Source organism: Protopterus annectens, chromosome 13.part0 (assembly GCF_019279795.1).
Source record: "Protopterus annectens isolate FY-2018-M chromosome 13.part0, PAN1.0, whole genome shotgun sequence".
NCBI classification, from domain to species: Eukaryota; Metazoa; Chordata; order Ceratodontiformes; family Protopteridae; genus Protopterus; species Protopterus annectens.
In genome coordinates this window covers 726,107,567-726,122,661 of record NC_056747.1, presented here as the reverse complement: position 1 = coordinate 726,122,661, position 15,095 = coordinate 726,107,567, and positions in this window count along the sequence as shown.

Sequence of the window (15,095 nt, the reverse complement as noted above, 5' to 3'; positions counted from 1 at the left end):
TTTCTAGCCATGACCAAAGCACAGAGCCAAGAAAAGATTTAACAAAGGGACAACTTGAGAGGTCAAACAGCATTTTTAAGGGATTCAGTAGAAACTGGAGTACCCAGAGAAACTGCATTCACACAGGACGACACAAAGACTCCACTTCATAAATGCCAGATCAACTGATAAAACGTACCCATGAACAGTGTACTCCAAAACCACAATTAAAACAAAAAACACTGCACCAGATGCAACCAACGAATCATTTTCTACAACGTTTAAGCACCTGTGTTCCGTGTTAGAAGTAACTTCATAAGAAACTACTTGCTCCATTGCTTCCTCCTTTCTAAATACAACAAAAAGGCATTCAACATTCTTAAAGAAATACACCCTTATTTCTTAAATAATTAAAATCATACTAGAACCTGCTGTGCAGAAACTTGCACTAAATACACCACACCAAAAACATAAATAGTAAAGTGCATATCACTAATGTCGTCAAAAACTGAGCATGGGTAGGTACCATTGATAAGCGAGTTGATGACTCTGCCTACTCCAACCTATGCCAGGGACCTCATGCTAAAAGTGGGAGGGGTGTATGCCCTATAGGGTTACCACCTGTTCCACTTTGCAAGGGACAGTATCTTTTTGGGCAGTTGTGTCCTTCAAAAATATTGTAAGAATGGCAACTGTCCTGAAATATTAGGGCAAAATTATTTCCTATATTTTATGTAATAGTTGCATAAAACAATTATTCTGTATCTGAAACACCTAAATGTTATAAGAAACAGAATTAGCAAGTAAAATGCTACAAAAATAAGCTTTTATTTTGGCAAAAAAGTGAAGTTCTGTCCCTTGTACTTGCTGTGGGTATGTTATGGCCTGCAAAATCTGATGTTTGTACCACAACTGTCCTACTTTGGCCATCTGAAAAGGTGGCAACCCTAATGCCCTATTGGCCAGTGTGTGCCCACCATAAAGCCCAGCAACCCTGGGTCAAAAAGCTACTGACTGATGTCTAGATGCCCAACTTGGGTTATATGGGATAGCTGTGTTGAACTGAGAATTGCTACACTTAATATAGGTTCACTGACAGGACACAACTTGGAAGAGGCTGGACAACCTCTATATCCAAGAGACAAGATGGAAGGGCAGTGCAGCGAAGCCACTTGGCTTGGGATCCAAAATGTACTACTCAGGAAGAGGACAGGCTCACAAACATGTCTTTTAAAAATTATCCAAGTTTTCCATAGAAAAGTATGATGTTGGGTGCACAATTTGAGATTACTGCCTTTAGTGACTACATACAGATAATGCAAGACACAGGCCTTCATTTTCTGCCTCACATCACAAACGTTTATATTAAGAGTGCTCTGAGATACAAAGTTAAAGGCTTTACTCTAATATAGTTAATTCTGCAAGGAAAGATTAATGCATTCTCAAAAAAGCAGGAAATGCAGTGAGAAAATACACTAATGTCATTCCTTTCAGGTTTTGTTTTTCAATACTGAAAGCAGAAAAATTATATTAGGGTTCTAGACTGTAATCTCAACTGACCACTATTCCTACTTTCAGTCCTTCCTCAATATGCATACATCACCAGCATGCACTGGCAGATCCCACTTCTGGAATTATACCTAGCAGTGCCAGGGGACCAAGTTTCTGAGATGAATGCTCTGAAAGTAGCATGGCGCATTGAGGAAGCATGCACACCTACACCTTAGTGTCATTTTACTGCACACCCCATGAGTGCTTCTCAGCAAAACAACGTGAGGACAGGGCAAGAAAAGTAAGTGTAAAAACCCAGTCCTTCATGATGACATCCCAGGACTACTCTTTCCCCATATGCAACCGTTATGGCCAGCCAGAGTTACGAGTAGACTTACAAAAGTACAGTGTGCGTGACCATCCTGGAAAGACAGACATTTAAAACAAAAAAAGTATGGCATTTATGGTTACGTATCAAAACATCTACTCCTCATAACATCTAAACTCAAAACATCAAGACCATAACATCTAAACTTCAAAATATCTAAAAATCATAACATCAAATCTCAAAACATTGAAAACTACAAAGCAACTATAAATAACATATCACACACTGTTTACTACATTTCTGCAGGAAGTGCGATCTTGGGAGTTGGTATATTTAATTTACGGGGGGGGTGTGGAGTGCAGGGGGTCTGGCCCCCCTGCAGAAACGTAGTAAACAGTGTGTGGGATGTTATTTATAGTTGCTTTGTAGTTTTCAATGTTTTGAGATTCGATATTATGACTTTTAGATGTTCTGAAGTTTAGATGTTATGACAATTCAATGTTTTGATAGGTAACTGCATTTATGTAGCAATCACAATATAGTGTGCAATGCAAGCTCTAATAGAACTCTCTGAACCATGGAATGCCAATTATTATTTTAGAAAATTACCAGTTTGGAAAGCATGATATTGTTGAAGCTACTATATTTATGTGCAGTGTACAAAGTGTTGGGTTAATTATGGAGCGCTAAAATATATATATATAAGGCAGACAGAAACTCAGGCATGTTCCAACATGAACTAGTGCTCAGTACTACCTACATAATTTTTTTGTACCTACATAAGGCTGCCTGCAAACCAATTCAAGATACCAATAGAACAAAAAGAAACTTATTGAAGAAGATACATATTTAGACTAGATCTGGGCCACTTCTGTTCAGTATGTTAATAATAGGTAAGAACATTGCTCAAAATGCAGTAATAACAATATTCCAATGGGCTATATATAGCCACAAGGTAAATTATCCAATGTATTCAAAAGGAAACATTTAATAACAAAGTAAATATTTGCTTTAGACAATCTAATAGTTTTTAGTATGATAACATTCTCAAATTACACAAAGATAACAGCTTTGTGCATGTTATATAGCAGAGAAGCTTGGCACTATGTTACCTGTCTGAATTATGTATTCTACCACTATGAACTAGTTTAATGCCTTATCTACTATTTACTGATAACTGGACTCAGTTTCTCTTTACTAGTTATTAAATTCAAGGTTTAATGTTTATGAAGGTGGTATGTATGAAGAGGAAACAGGAAAATAGGGTGGGAAGGGGGCCCTACAGCTGGTGGCCAAGTAACAGGAGGAAGGAAATAGTAAACAACAATTTATAAAAGTGCTGCTTCAATGTGCTTTTCACAGAAAAGAAATAAATTGCCAAAGGGCCTTTCTTTCACTTTTCATGCTAACAACACAGCAAACTACAATTCTGTAACAACAAAATTCAGACATTTTTAAAGTAGAATGCTTTCCATGAATAAATATTCCAGAGTTAGTAAGGAAAGTGTAAATGATTTCTCAAAACAGTTCCATAACATAAGAACATATTTTACAAATTATCAAGAATTCCTCAGAGTACCACACAATTCAGATTTAGATCATTAATCATAATGTAAGTGGAAGTGTAATGCTAACTGTATAGTGCTGATTTAACACCAGAGAGTTCTGCTATTACTGCATACAGTAAGCAAGCAGAAAATGCCTGATCATTCACTTATCGGTTTGTATGTGGATAGCTGCTTTGTTACTCAACAGATGGAATCTGATGTATGCTGTGAAATCATCCTTCCTCCTCTTGGCTCCAACTATCCACATCCCATTTGTATTTGAAGGAACGGACATTACGATTCTATTTCCCTTGCTGAAAACTAGAACTGCTGACATCATTGTGTCATTTGCTCTGTACAGCTTTTAAGTACATGTTTTTGACAGTGATACAGTGAGGATAGGGTTGCACACTGATACAGCTGTTAGCATTACTGCATCACAGTGTTCGGTATTCTGCTTCAGATTCTTGCTGGGGAGCATTTTGTATAGAGTGCACATGTCCTCTTGTGCGTTTGCACAGGGTTTTACTGATGTGTTTCTTCTTGAATGCTGAAAGCATGCAAATGAGTGAATTACAGACAGTCCAAACTACCTGCAGGTGTCAGCATGTGTGTGATAAACTGGCATCCCAGCCAGGATTAATTCTGTGCTTTCCATTTGTTGTTTGCAAGTAAACAGGTGCGTCTCACCATGTTCCTGACTATAATAAGATGTGTACTGGTACTGTTAAAAGAATGAATGGTACACACAGCCACAATTAGAAGTATGCATTGCACTCCGAGATGACAGAAATTTAATCAACTCTGAAGAAAACATGGTGAACACACTGGTCAAAAAAAGAAGAAAAAAAATTACTATTCTGTTTTCAGGAGAGGAACCCCTCAAAGCTCCATATGATGGAAGACCTGCACTTTTCCTACTTGGCTGTTGCACATTGGAGCTAGTAACCACCCCCCCCCCCCATATAAAATGCTGACTTTCCCACTATAAAAGCAGAATGTAGTATTTGCGTTATTAAAACAGTATTAAATATGAAATACCAACACAGCTGGAAAAATGAAAAGCCACTTTCTAAAATTTCAGATAACTTTACTTCTTTACATACTACTGTGTAATTACAGGCTACCAACATTTTCCTCTAGAAATATCAAAGAAAGTTATTAGACAATTTGTACAATCAATACTCTTGTACTGTCAAATTAAAAAAAAAAAAAAAAAAAAGAGAAGTAGCAATAATAAAAGGTTTAGAAATTTGTGGTCATATTTTGGAGATATCTGATTATGTTTCTGTGCACTAACAAGTGGTAAAGTTAAATAAGACCCTGCCTCTTATATTATAATGGTATGACAGCTAAGGTTAAAAGCACCTAGTCTGTATTTTCATTTCCTTTCCTTTTCTATTTTGTTTCTGCAAATGTACACAAACATATTTGAAACTCAATGGAAATGATTACACAGATGGTCTCTTCATTTTCCACCTCTTACTGCTTTTGTTGCTTTCACTTGCGCATTCTGTTTTTGTTCTTGCCCCTGGGCAGATCTGCAAATCTGTAATGTACATAACTGGCTTTATTCAAACAACAGCAGAAAAAAGCCAGTGAAAAGTGTGTGTGTGTGTGTGTGTGTGTGTGTGTGTGTGTGTGTGTGTGTGGAGGCAGAGGGACAGCAATCTTGAGTACTTGTCTGCAAACGTTTTACCATTTCCAAGCCTTTCTGCCCAAATTTAGCAATTTAGCTCAGGATATTTTCTGGTTTAAGAAATGTAATTCATTATGTGAAAACATTACCAAATCACAGCAGAAGACAAGAGTATAAGGCTCTGTTAAAGTAAAACCTGACAAAGAGAATATCACTGTTTTTTTGTCTGTTGCTATTGTTTCACGATTCACTTCTTATAATTATTTTATACTTATTTACATCAATAAATCTACTTTCGAATTTTTAGTTTGAGTTTGCAGTCATTTTGTATGCTAGTGACAGCAGTACACCTATCAATAATGCACACCTTCCACCACAGTGTTCTGCAATGGGATAAACATGCATCATGTTAAGAATGCAATGGATTACCAAGGATAAACTAAATGTCAGAGCTATGGAATTGTATTTGATGATATAAATTCATAACGAGTTCTGGAAAAATCATTAATGGATGTAAGGACAGAAGAGCAGTGACACACAAACCAGTACTGGGTGGCAGGTTCAACATATTTCTGCTATAATGGCACTTTTGTTAACCACCCACTTGTACTTTATTTTCATCAGGTATGACTCCACTTCCTTCCTAGAAGCTTTTCCACTAAACTGACTGTTCATTCCCCCAACCTGGGTATTCCCCAGAGAAGGGAAAAGCTAAATGGGGAAGGCCTTCATACAGGTAGGATCAACAGTGTGTTTATTATGGGCACTAATCCACCCAGAGGGTCAAGTGATCCATGTTATCCTGGAAGTAACTATGCCCTCCCCCTTGCAACAGCACATTCCTGGGCACCTGTGATAAAATCCAACACATTCATGGCTTGGTAGCCTAGCTCCTGCCTTAAGGTCATCCTCTGCATCACCAACCTCCCCTCTTGTAGCATTGAATGTCCCTAGTCCCCCCCCCCCCCCGGATAGGCATACCCATCCTCCCCACAACAGCTCCATCAGTCATCCAACTTGGGTCACCTGAACTGTCATCTGTGCTTTATCCTTCTCTTCCAATACAGCTAGTGAAATACTTCAGTTTTAACTTTGATTTCCTTTTTTTCTGACTGATGACAAACTTCATTCCAATGGGATACCATTATCATTGGCAAACTGTTCAAACATTGCAGCAATTCTGTGCACAACAGTTAAGCAAAACGTGCATACCAGCATACAAAATACCACTGGAAACAGAATTCAACAGGTCTCAAACATCCTCATGGGCAGCTATATCTTCCATCATCAACTGCACCAATCCACACTGCTTACTACTAATATAACAATCCTCAATACTTTTCTAAATCCTTTCATAGGTAGGTACTAAGCTAGTTGCCCTACGGTCTATATAAGCCTAGCCAAAAAGGTACCCTGGCTTTCGCCACCCAAGAAAATTATTTTTCTGTGCCCCTGTCAAACAGAGCTACAGAAGTGATCCCCGGGGTGAATTTCCTATTTCCCATCCAATCATCAAGATTTTTCTTGAAGAGTGCTAATAAGGAGCTCTGTTTGACATAGATAGGTAGTCTGTTCCAGAGTATGGGAAGTCTCTGGGACAGGAATCTATCCCTCCAGCATGTTCTGTTTATTGTGGTGACAAGGTTTAGGTCCCTAGAGCGTGTAGCTTGGATGGATTGGGATTTCTTTAAGTGGAGCATGTCCAATAGCTCTGGGTTTGACATGGCTTTGTATGTTAGGCAAAGATCGCCTCTGAGTAGGTGATATACGACTTGAGTAAAGCTGGAGTTTTTTGAAACGGTCTGTGTAGGGTATCTGTTTGAAGCCAGTAATACTCTTTGTGAGGTATTTCTGTGGCCTTTCCAGTTGTTGTAGATGTCTTGTGAGGTACATACCAAAAGGGGCATTGTATTCTATAATGGGTCTAATGAGTGATGAGTAGAGGGGAACAATGACCTCTTTTTTTCTGGATGAGAACCCTTTTGTGATGAGGTGTGCCACATAGAAGGATTTCCTGACCATTGTGGCGATGTGATTATCAAAGGAGAGACTACTGTCCACCTGTGTCCCAAGGTATCTTATCACACCTTCGGTGTTAAGTAGACTACTGCCTATGTGGTAGTTCATGGGTACAGAGTTTTTACCAAAGGGGATGACAATGCACTTTTTGGCATTGAGCTTGAGGCCATGGCTCTGACACCAGGTATCTGTCTCAGTGAGACCCTTTTGTAGGATGTCCACATCATTAGGAATTTCGATTATGGCTCCTAGTTTGCAGTCATCTGCGAACTTAGTTAGCCAAAGACCTTCTGTGTTAGCCTGTACTTCAGGGAAGTAGATACCAAACAGGAGAGGACCCAGGACTGAACCCTGTGGTACTCCACTTGTCACTGGTCTGAAGTCTGATTTGGAGTCTGCTACTTTCACAGTGTGGGTTCTGTCAGTAAGCCAGTTGGAAACCCATCTTGTGACATAGGGATTTATACCTAGTTTAGTGAGTTTATCTGTAATTCCAGAGTGAAGGATGGTGTTGAATGCCTTGGCGAGATCTAGATAGGCTGTGTGAATCACCTTACCATCATCTATAGCTTTGCTGACTGCTTCAAAGAAGTCTATCAGGTTTAGGAGACATGATCTGCCTTTTACAAACTTGAACTGTGTGGGGTCCAGAGTGGATCTCCAATGTCTTTGTATACGAGTTCCATGATGATACGTTCCATGGCCTTGCAGAACAGGCTCGTCAGGCTAATGGGGCGGTAGTTCCGAGGTTCTGTTGTGGCTCCCCCTTTGTGGAGTGGGATAACTGTTGCGGTGCGCCATTCAATGGGCACAAAGCCTGAGGTGAGGCTATGACTGAACATGGTACTTAGGTGGGGTGCCAGTTCATTCTGTAGTTCGTGTAGAAGGCAGCCTGGGATGCGTCAGGTCCCATGGATGCTGTGTTCTTGGCTTTGGAGAGAGAGGTTTTTACCTGTGCAGCCGTGATTACAGGAACTTTGCATTCTTCCGGTATAGAGATGGGCCCTTTAGGGGGTGAGAGGGGGTAAAGTTAGCACTGAACCTATCTGCCAGGATGTTGGCAATTATTAGTTGATTCTGTATATTTAGTGCCATTGTGCTGTAACTCAGAGCAGATCTAAGTGTTGCCATTGAGATTCTTGACATAGCTATAGAATGCTTTGTGGTTGTCTTTAGAATCAGTGGCGATTTTGTTTTCATAACTAGCTTTGGAGGATTTTATGAAGGATCTCAGCTTCTTACTGAGGCTGACCAGGCAGTTCCTCCGATCATGGGATTTTACTCTTTTTTTGCAACAGTTTCTATCTTCAATTGTAGAATTTGTTTATGGCAGGCGGCCACCAAATTGGCTTCCTTTTTTTTTGGAGTATAGCATCTTGGTTCTGTTAGGGATAGCACGATCCATGTACTCGTGTAAGTGCTTATAAAGTGCATTTGTGTAGGATTCAGCAGTCGCACCTCTATTGTCCATCTGCATGGGTGTTGTGATGTTTGCCACTTCTGTCTTAAGAAGCATGAAGTTGGCTTTGGAGAAAACTTTTACGGTTGTTTCCCTATTGGGGGGTGGGGGCAGGATGTGGATGTCTGGGGTGATTAGCTTGTGGTCGGATCTGACCAATGAGGAAATTACCTCTGGTGTGGAACACCGGTCGCCCATGTTGGTGATGACCAGGTCTAGGATATTGCTGCATCTGGTGGGGGTGTGGATAAGTTGATCCAAGGCGTTGGAATTTATGAATTCCAGAAAACGTTGAGCAAAAGAGTTGATACATGAATAGTTTTCCCAGTTAATAGTGGGGTAGTTGAAATCACCCATTATTAGGGTGTTGGGTTGTACCCTAATATTTTCCAGTGTATCAAGAAAAGAGGAGTGGAAATCCTGGGGCATGGTGGGAGGACTGTAGCAAGCTACAATCTGGATTGCGGTCTTGCCCAGAGTTAGTTGAACTTGGATAATCTCGGATGCATTATGCTGAGCAACTAGCTTGGAGGTGTGAATATCCTTAATGAATATGGACACACCTCTGTCTTTAGTGTTTCGGTCCAGGTTAGGTGGCCGAAAGGTGTGGTATGAATTATAGCCTGGTAATGTAGGGGTGCTCTCTGGAGCTTTGAACCAGGTCTCTGTTACTGCGCAGATATCGATGTTCTCCATTTTAAGGAGTGCCTTGAGTAAGTGCATTTTGAGGTTTAGACTTCTAGCATCGAGTAGCATTACCCTCAGATTTTGCTTGCTTGTACCTGTTACGGTGGTGAATTTATCATTTGTACCTTGCCTAAAAAAAGGCACTACAGGGGTGGCAAGAGCCTTTGCCAGTATCCGGAATCCCAAGGGCGACAGGTGCAGGCCATCTCTGGCAAAGCATTGTGGTCTGTCGATCATGTCATCACAAGCAGACAGATACTGGATTCCCTTAGAATGACACCAGAAGCTTAGCCAATTGTTGAAGTCAATCATTTTGTCCTTGTACTGTGGGTATCATTCTGGGTGATGGCAGGATGCTACTCAGGGCTAGGGTCATACCTGCCTGGGCTACAAAATCGGAGAGCACCTCCATGTCTCTTTTCATGTAGTCCAGGGAGGAACATCTCAGGTCATTCACACCAACATGGACAATGACAGAGTCATATTTGTACTTGTTGTGGAGTGACCTGAGTGCGTGTGTTATGTGGCGGATCCTGGCACCCAACAGACAGCTGACAGTAGCTTTCTCCTTGTTTAGCCTGGTGAGTGGGACATCACTGTGCCTGACTATAGAGTCACCTATGAAAGTTGGGTACGTTATGCCTTATGGGCTGTACTTGAGTGGCACACTGAATTTGTGGGCTATGTGTCATTTGGGTTGTGTTGGGGGGGTGGAGGTTGCTTGCATTTCTGCTTTGGAGGTCTCGGTTGTTTGGGCAGATTTTTATTGAGAGCCTCCGTGAATGTAGGCGTGTGTTTTGTGCTTCTATGTGTGTGTTTTGATGGTGTAGGTTTTGAGGGACTATGTGATGAGTGTGGTGTGGTGCAAGTGTTTACCTTCTCCTCTTGACTGTCTAATCCAGTCTTCGCTGATGAGAGCTTTGCTTCCAGTTTGGCTGTATAAGTGCACCTCTCAAAGGTTGTAGGGTTGGGTGGTAGGAGGAGACTGTTGTCTGTGTACATGAGGCAATTGTTGCACTGCCCCAAGATGCCCAGATTCATAAGGTAGACAGGAGAAAATACTGGGAGCTGACCTTTAGACATGCCTGGATAAGTCCTTATTTATTAAGTACTAAAAACGGTTTTCCTCTAGACAAGTGAGGAAAGTTGAGTGCTGTAGTAATTTGTAGCTTATTTAGTGCTTACAATGAGTTCTGAACAAGTGCTGAGCTCAAAGAAACAGATTTGAATGCTAAAACTAAAAAGCTGGCTAGCTGCAAGGGAATATTTGGCGAGCAGACTTTATGGTGCTAGGAATAGTGTAACCCTAGTTAAGCGGGGGAGGGGGGGGTGCTCAGAAGCTTACAAACAGTCCTGGATACAGCAAATCTGTATCTGGACTAGACTTGTTACAGGAAAGGGGGGAAACAAGCTTAGAATTTTTTTTTCTTCAGTAAAGTGGAAATGGAGAAAGCTGGAACAGAAGTTAATTCAAGGTTAAGAATCTGAGTGGGATGGTCTTCACAAATGTTCTCTATTAGATTGAATGAACTAATGTCACTAGACTGGGAGGAGTGTCACAGATCAAATATACAGTATGGGCGGGCAACTGCAAAGCCACCAAGTACTATTACAGCTACTAGCTGTAGCCACTAAATGAAAGTTTTAAAAAGATCAAGGAGCAAGCAGACTCTAGAGAATGTTTTTAACTGCAAACAGACTAGAACACAGAAACCTCAAAAAAAAAAATCAAAAATGCACAGAAAAGCAAGGATAGAGCACTCACAAACAGAAAATACAACTATCAGTATGAAAATGTAGTTTACAGTTAAGTAATTCAGCAAACATGCAATTAGAGTACTGAAACAGTATCTAGCAATGAAAACTACAGTTAAAACAGTATAAAATAGTACATAAATGCAGTGAAACAGTAAAAGAAAAGCTTTATAACAGTGCAAAATGTAGTAGAGTAACTGTATAGCACAATTATAAGCGTTACAGAAGTGTAATTCAATGAAATAAGTGTAAGAAATAACTTATCCTACGGTTGGAATCTTAAGGAATTTCTGCTTAGTTTCAGTAATGAATTACCATCCACAACCTGATAAATACAAGCACAACCTTTTCCAGACACAGGGTTTATATATACCAGTAAGGATGGAAGAGTTAGAAGATCAAATAACTACGCAGTCTTATTAGCCCCTGCTATTACCCAATCACTCGTACTACAGAAGGTCAGGAAACCCTGTTACTCTCAATAATATTGAAGACAGACTATCAGCAAAAAATGGCTGCCAGAAACACAGGAAACTCAACAAACAAAACTACCAGGCCTGGACAACAGCAGGCCTCTATCAAGATTATGCCACCTGAGCAGAACACAGAAACCTCACTTTAAATGCATGGAAAGAGCACTCACAGAGAGAAAATACAAGTCTCAGTATGAAAAAGCAGTTTACAATTTAGTAATTAAATAAAAATGCAATTATAGTATTGTACACTATTACAGCTACTAGCTGTAGCCACTAAATGAAAGTTTTAAACAGAACAAGGAGCAAGTAGACTCTAGAGAATGCTTTTAACTGCAAACAGACTAGACGAGAACACAGAAACCTCAAAAAATCAAAAATGCACAGAAAAGCATGGCTAGAGCACTCACAAACATAAAATACAACACTCAGTATGAAAAAGTAGTTTACAGTTAAGTAATTCAGTAAACATGCAATTAGAGTAATAAAACAGTATCTAGCAATGGAAAATAGTTAAAACAGTACATAAATGCAGTGAAACAGTAAAAAAAAAGCTTTAACAGTGCAAAATGTAGCAGATTAACTGTATAGTACAATTATAAGCATTACAGAAGTGCAATTCAATGAAATAAGTGTAAGAAATAACTTATCCTACTCTTGGAATCTTAAGGAATTTCTGCTTAGTTTCAGTAATGAATTACCACCCACAGCCTAATACATGGCTTAACAGAATACACCACAAGTGAAAATACATTTTAACTGTCCATTACTCTCATCAAGAGGGGTGGTTAGGGCTTTATTTTTACATTTTCCGTGCACGGATTTAAAGCTCCTTCCCTCCTCTCCAGTTTACAGTACACTCTTACATTTTTAATGAATGGTTTAGCTGTTAAAATCATACTCCTCTCTCTCTCTCTATTTTTACATGCTTCCACGGCTCGGTTGCTTCTCATTTCACGTCAATTTACACATTGTTTCGCCTTTTTTATTTACTCCTCAAAAAACCTAATTTCAGTAGTCATGTACAGCAATGAAACCTGGATATAGTACTCCAGATGTGGTAACATCAGTACCATGTCCAGGTTTCTAAGTTTGATGTCACCAGCAGTGTAGTCCCTCATCTAACTGGCCCTCATCAGTGGAAGCATCTCTCCTTTACTGGGTTGGGAGATTCAGCTTTCCTTTATAATCAAGAGTGAGTACTTTTCCTCCATTAAATTTAACAGAAGCACATGATTATTAATTTATTAATAAATGGAAAAAAGTGCTGATCACAATTGACTTATATTAGACCTAAACCAAGCCATTCAGGTGGAACAAAATAAACAAAAAAAAAATCACTGCAAGGTGAATAACATTCACTCCATGGCAGCGAAGGATGAAGCTCAGTGAGTCTTAAAAGAGCTGTTTGACTGGTAGACCTTAACACTGGCGGAATGGGCTGGGAATGAGCAATTTAAATGCTGCCTCACCCATGGTGGTGGTGGTGGTGGTGGTGGGGGTGGGGGTGGGGGGGGCGGATGAATGTATGTAGTGCTAGTACTAGTCACAATCAGCTAACTATATTGTTGAATACGGACCACTATGTTTAAAAGTAGAATAAAAAGGCAAGGTAGAACAGGTGATACAAGACGGTGATTACATACTGGTACCTACATCACTGTGGACCAGGCTCAAACTCCTGCCACTGAACTTCAAGGTTGACAGGTAACATAAAAATGTGCATAACACTAACTGCTGAAGGCACTGCATGTGGTGCAACTTTCTTCAGTGACACAGCTCCATGAATTATTCAGGACTCTCCGTATGTTGTTTGGTGTACTTCTACAGGGTGAAGTAATGTGTCTAAGAGGTTCAGTTAAAGAGTTACCATTTTTGATGCTTGCCACTGCTATCAGTGCTGAAGTAGCTGGGAGACGTACATGCTAGATGCTTTCTGCAATTTGTTACATTTAATTAAATCACTTTTTTTTTTTTTTTTGAGAATTTTGAGAAAACCTCCTAGTTCCGTTATTAGTGCAGCCACAATGACTAAATTCCACAAAGCACAGTCATGGAACAAGTATGAGTCCTGGGTGCTACTCTTTCTCTCTCGTGCTGTTGGAGCCTATAAATAAAACAGTGATCAATCCAGCTTCACTTGGTGCATAAGTAAGTTTTACAGACATTACAGCATACAAATTGAGGGTAAAGTCCTCAAAGTTAAAAAAGCTTGTTTGTTTTTTTTTTTTTGCTTCCCTCTCCCTGACAAGACCTGATAAAGCAAAAGTATTTTTTTATTGTTCAGAAAGGATCATTTAAAAATAAGACTTGTATGTCAGACGCATACAATGGAGATTTAAGACAATGATATATATAGAAAAAAGAAGTTATATAACCTCCCTGTTCTCTTCCCTCAACAGGCCAATAACGGAGTACAATGCCCCTTTTGGTATATACCTTTCCAAGCACCTGCAGCAATTGGAAAGACCACAAAGGTTCCTCACAAGGAAAATTCAAGATCTTCAGCATATGTCCTATTTGGATCGTCTGAAATCATTATCACTTTATTGTTTCATACAGACTACTCAGAGGCGATCTCTGCCTTGCATATATGGTAATATCTGACCCTGCTTTATTGGAAATGCTGCAGATCCACAAGTCAAACGGTAAACGGATTACTCGTTCTAATGACCTTAACTTGGTATGTGACATTAATAGAATCTGCTGGAGGGACAGATTTATCTCCCAGAGATTACCACACCTTTGGAACAGACTCCCACTTCATGCCAAACAGAGCACCTCATTGGCCCTCTTCAAATGCTGTCTGGACGATTAGATGGGTAACCATAAATTCACCCCGAGGGTTCCATCTGTGTCCCTCTTGGACAGGACAATAGGTGCTGATTGTGGAAATAAGGGTAGAACTTGGCTAGGCTTTTAAGGGCCCTGGGGTCATTAGCCTAGTAACTTCCTATGATCCTATATATGATCCTATGAAACAGACAATGACAATGTTGAGTCACAAAAGACAATTTGTAGGTCCAACAGTTATGTCACAGTACTGAATACAGCCAAACAGGATAGCTTAAAGACATTTACTTTGTACACAACAGAGGATGTGGTGCATGGAATACATGCCCCCCCCCCTTTTTCTCAGAGGAACACAACATTCAATAAGCTATAAAACATACCATATATTTTGAACCAAAAAGCAATGCTTATTCTGAAGTTTACAAATTTAGGTCTGCATTTTAAGAATAGCAAGAAAACATGAGCACATTTTACAAACTATCCAGACTGTTAATAAAGAACTGAGGGTTCACTGATAAAAATCAAGAAATAAAAATACAAATTATCCAATCTTCATCAGAAAGGGCAAGACAAAAGGCATGAGCAAAGTACACGTCACTTGACATGTTAGTCGACCTTGCTAGGCCCTTTAGTAAATCAGAAGCACAAGCTACGAAGAGAGAAATGCACATGCAAGTTCTGTTCACACAGCTAGGGATTGGATTCATTTTCTAATACTGACGTGGCAGTACAGTATGTGGGAGTGCTGCATTCTTGAGTAGTTTTCCTTTGTATGAGATGTTAAACTGAGGTCCCAAATGCTTAAGATGGCAGTAGCTCAGGTGGATGTAAAAGATCCCATGGCACTTATCAAACAGAGGAGGAAAATTTCCCCACTGCCTTAGCCAAAATGACCTATAGTCAGTATAATTAACACACTGGTTAT